This window comes from Rattus rattus, chromosome 1, assembly GCF_011064425.1.
Source record: "Rattus rattus isolate New Zealand chromosome 1, Rrattus_CSIRO_v1, whole genome shotgun sequence".
In the NCBI taxonomy this organism is placed as follows: Eukaryota; Metazoa; Chordata; class Mammalia; order Rodentia; family Muridae; genus Rattus; species Rattus rattus.
In genome coordinates this window covers 241,955,887-241,961,390 of record NC_046154.1, presented here as the reverse complement: position 1 = coordinate 241,961,390, position 5,504 = coordinate 241,955,887, and positions in this window count along the sequence as shown.

The following is a 5,504-nucleotide window of genomic DNA, read 5'->3' as shown; positions in this document are numbered from 1 at the left end:
CTTTATTTTTTCTTTGACACAGTAGTTTGAGTAGAGTTGTTCAGTTTCCATGAGTTTGTAGGCTTTTTTTGTTTTTTTGTTGTTGTTGAAGTTTTAACTATGGTGATCAATAAGATATAAGGCATTATTTCAATTTTCTTATATGTTGAGGCTTGCTTGTGACTGATTATATGGTCAATTTTAGAAAAGTTCTAAGGAGATGTTGAATAGTCCAAGGATATCTGTTAGGTATATTTGATTCATACCATCTGATTTTTTTGTTTTGTTTTGTTTGTTTATTTGTTATTTCTCTGTTTAGTTTATGTTCTGATGACCTATCCATTGGTGAGAGGGGTGTTAAATCTCCTATTATTAATGTGTGGTGTTTTGTGTATGATTTAAGCTTTAGTAATGTTTCTTTTATAAATGCAGTTGCCCTTGCATTTCAAGCATAGATGTTCAGAATTGAGATGTCATGTTGGTAGATTTTTCCTTTGATGAGGATTTTACTTTTGATTACTTTTGGTTGAATGTCTATTTTATTAGTATTAAAATTGCTATTTCAGATGGTTTCTTGAATCCATTTAATTTCTTCATCTATAATGATTGAAAGTTTTGCTGGGTATCAATAGTAGTCAGGGTTCACCTCTGTGGTCTGCTAGGGTTTGCCAGACATCTGTTGCCCCTTTGACCTTTAGAGTCTCTTTTGTCTTTATATGTTACTTGACCTTTCCCCCTTGAAGCTTTTAATATTCTTTCTTTGTTCTGTACATTTAATGTTTTGGTTATTATGTGGCAAGAGGATTTTCTTTTCTGGTCCAATCTATTTGGTGTTTTGTAAGCTCCTCATATGTTTATAGCCATCTCTTTCTTTAGATTAGGGAAGTTTTCTTCAATGATTTTGTTGAAGACGTTTTCTGGGCCTTTGATCTGGCAATCTTCTCCTTCTTCTATTGCTATTATTCTTAGGGTTTGGTCTTTTCATAGTGTTCTAGGTTTTGGGGCCGCTTTTGTGGTAGAAACATTTTATATTTGTCATTGTCTTTTGACCTACGCTTTTAGTTTCTTCTATTGTGTTTTTACATCTGAGATTTTCTTCCATCTCTTACATCTGCATTTCCTGTTCTCTTTCCTAAGTTTTCCATCTCCAGGGTTGCCTCCATTTGTGTTTTCTTTATTGCTTTTATTTCCATTTTTAGGTATTTAGCAGTTTTATGTATTTCCTTCTTATGTTTAATTGCATTTTCCTGTATTACTTTATATTTATTGGTTTTCTCTTTAAAGACCTCTACCTACTTGATTGTGCTTTCCTGTGTTCCTTTAAAGGATTTATTTATTTATTTTCTCTTTAAAGGACCCTATCATTTTTGTAAAATGAGATTTAAGGTCATTATCTTACTCTTCCACTGTGTTAGGATATCTAGAACTTGCTGTTGTAGGAAAGCTGGGTTCTGATGGTGCCACATTGTTGATTGTGTTCTTCTTCTGGACTTTAGTCATCTGGTTGTGTCTGGTTGGCCTGGTAGTCCATAATGACAGCAGATCTCTGGTTGTTCTGGTTGGAACAGGTCCCCAGGGAAGCAAGCAGAGCTGGCTATCCTGGGTTGCAGCAGGCCTCCAAGGAAGCAGGCATGGTTGTTGTGTCCCTGGGAGTGGAGTGCAGATCTGGGATTACAGGTAGAGGTGTGACTCAGAAGATGGAAAACAGAAGGGATATGTCAAGATGCTTGGTTTTCTGGGGACCCAGCAAGTAGGGGAATTGGCTGTCCCAGGTGGCAGCAGGCCTCCAGTGAGGCAGGCTGAACTGTGGCCCTTGCAGAAGTAATATTTTAACTTTACACTTTACGATGAGCCAAAAGAGTCCTGTTTTGTTTTTTTTTTTTTTTCAGAGCACTTAATAAAAAATGTTTAACAATCTTTAGGTGATCTCTCTTAAATTCTATTATCAGCTTTTATATCTATGCCCCCAAATTAGTTAATGTTTAAAAGCACCAGACATATGTTAAGCCTGAGATTCGTAAGGAAAAAAGACAAAATCCACAGCCGTCCAATTAAATCAAGGTATACTTGGGGGTACACCAGGGATTGCCTATCTGGCTGTCTCACCATAAACTGGGATTTGAGAGAGTAGCCCTTTTTGTCCTCTTGAAAGACAATTATAGGAGAGACGTACTGTTTACAGGTGCAAGAAACTTGGTATTATACGTTGTTAGGACAAGGCAATGAGTGAGATTTATGCATCCTCCTTTGGGCCCTCCTTATTACCCAGTTTCTTTGGGCCTGTGGATTGTAGCATGGTTATCCTGCACTTCATGGATAGTGTTCACTTATACGTGGGTAGATACCATGTATGTCTTTCGGTGTCTGTATCATCTCACTAAGGATGATATTCTTAAATTCTGTCCATTTGCCTACAAATTTCATGATGTCTTTGTTTTTAATAGCTGAATAGTGTTCCATTGTATAGATGTACCACATTTTCTTTACCCATTCTTCAGTTGAAGAGCATCTAGGCTGTTTTCAGTGTCAGGCTATTATGGATAAAGCTGCTCTGAACATAGTTGAGTAAATATCCCTGTGGTAATAACCATTGGCCATGAATGAAGAGAGGAAACAGAGTGGAAGAAGGGGTGAGGAGGGATATGGGGATGGCAATCAGATGGGTGTGGAGCAGGAGGAGTGAGAAGAAAATCAGTTGGGGGATGACCCTAGCTGAGATTCCTAGAGACTGAGGTGGCTACCTCCTGTAGTCAGGCAGGACACAGTTGAAAGACATGAATCCACCCATAAGACCTTCAACCCAAAATTTGTCTTGTATATAAGATGCACAGGGATAAAGATGGAATAAAGATTGATGGAACAGCCAACTAATTATTGGCCCAACTTCAGGCTTGTCCCATGGCAGACAGCCAACTCATGACACTATTAATGATACCCTTAGAACTACGATACATTTGGAATAGATGTAACTTGGTCTTCATAAGGGGTTTCCTAGCAATTGGAGATGTCTCTGACTTGCTTGTTAGTTACTGATGCCCCTTCCCTACCTGGACTTCCTGCATGGGCATCAGTGGAGAGAAGGTGCTTAGTCTTGCTGAGACTAGAAGTTCCATGATCAGATGGTACCCAAGAGGGCCTTCCCCTTCTTTGAGGAGAAAGGGAAGGGGTAATGAAGGGGAATTGTAAGGGCAGTACTGGGAGGGAAGGATGGAGTGGGGGCTATGGTTGGGATGTAAAGTGAATAACAAAAATAAATTATGGGGAAAAAGGGAAAAAAATAAAGGTTCATTGAAACGGAAGGAACAAATGGAAGGATATATATAATGGGTATGTTGTTGCAAATCTAGTGTGGGCTGAAAAATATGTTTTGCAAATTTCATTAAATCTAAAAAGCAGGAACTTATTCTTAATTACAAATTAGAAAACTTCACTTTCACAGACTGAACACAAGACAAACAGGAAGGTATTCTTCAACTCCCAACAGAAATTTTGTCCTGCACAGGACAAACAGGAGCTTATCGGTAACTGTCTACTGTCTTAACTGTAAACAAAAACCTTAGTCTGCAAGGTATATTGCTCCTTTTTCGGTCTCACCTCTAAATCATTTTAAAGAGTAAACTTAAATTTGGCATTTCAATGAAGTTTTGATAAGCCTGCTAGAGGTAATAACCAGTACTGGTTAAGTCCAGTAACCAGTTTCTTTTCTTAAATTTTACAAAATCATCAGTCTTAGCTTAAAAAATTTTAGGCAAAGAAGCAAATGCTCTTGTATAATCCAGAAGACTCCAAAACATTCACACTGATTACACATTTTTAAAGGCATGATAATAGTGATTATCTGCATGCAATGAATTTTTAAAAGAAATGCAACAAAAATGGCCCTGGTTTTTTCTTTCTGGGGCACCAGGGCAGAGTTTTTCTTTTTTATTTTCTTTTTGTTGTTGTTTTTGTTTTGTCTTTTCCCATTATTTTCTTAGAAGTCATCCTACGTTGACAAAAGACTAGTTGACTTCAGTTCGTCTAAAAGGGACCAAACTAGCATAGCCACATACATTCAAGGATGCATAAGTCAAGGCAAATCTCTATTTCAAATTGCTCCACAGAACCCTGATGACCCAAGAGACTCCCAAAATTTCCTGTCATGGGGCAGAGTCCCCAAATAGTTCAGGAGAACTCCAGTTATGCTCAAAAGAGCTTCCAATGTGGTAAGATCTGTCTTACAGATGTCCTTATTGCCAGATTATAGATTAGGACACCCTTTAAGACTATTTAAAAATATTCTAGGTAGTCAAGTCACATATCCTTCTAGATCTAGAAGGACCCCTTCTACACAGGTCACAGCAGGGAAAAGACAGACCTGAGACAAAGGTACCTCTAACCATGGCTCCCTGAAGCCTCTGACTTTAGTAATAGCAGAGCCTACCTCCCTATTTCTGCGGTCCCTGACTGAGTTAGAGTCAGGTTCCTAATCCCTTTGTGAACACTCAGAGCTGCCTTTATGACAGGTCTGTTTCTTTATTTTCGATAATATTCCAATAATGTTTAATGGGAGAACCTGGAGAAAGAAAGCCAGTCACAAAATGGCAACTGCGCCAAGGGTTCAGAAGAGTCCCAGATTGCTCAAAGGAGTCAATAGGGAAGCAGGAGAGCTAAGCTGCTCAGGCAGACACTTCTCTAGGGTCAGAAATTCTAGAAAAGTCTCCAAACAAAGTCTAAACTGGTTTTTCTGCTTCACCAAAGAAAGATCAAAAGCAGCAGATGCTGTTGAAGTGGGAAGAGAAAAATGTTCCTGGAGTAAATGACTCCAGCAGCTGCTGGAACTTCCTCCTTTCCTCCCCACCTAGGGTCAGTTCACTGTGGTTGGAAGACACTCTCACACGTGCCTTGATCACTTCCATTTAAAGTAAACACATCCCACACACCTATGGTCACTTGATTTTTGACAAAGGAGCCAAAACCATCCAATGGAAAAAAGATAGCATTTTCAACAAATGGTGCTGGTTCAACTGGAGGTCAGCATGTAGAAGAAAGCAGATTGATCCATGCTTATCACCCTGTACAAAGCTTAAGTCCAAGTGGATCAAGGACCTCCACATCAAACCAGATACACTCAAACTAATAGAAGAAAAAGTGGGAAAGCATCTCGAACACATGGGCACTGGAGAAAATTTCCTGAACAAAACATCAATGGCTTATGCTCTAAGATCAAGAATGGACAAATGGGATCTCATAAAACTGCAAAGCTTCTGTAAGGCAAAGGACACTGTTATTAGGACAAAACGGCAACCAACAGATTGGGAAAAGATCTTTACCAATCCTACAACAGAGAGAGGGCTTATATCCAAATATACAAAGAACTAAAGAAGGGAGACAAATAACCCTATTAAAAAATGGGGTTCAGAGCTAAACAAAGAATTCACAGCTGAGGAATGCCGAATGGCTGAGAAACACCTAAAGAAATGTTCAGCATCTTTAGTCATAAGGGAAATGCAAATCAAAACAACCCTGAGATTTCACCTCACAGC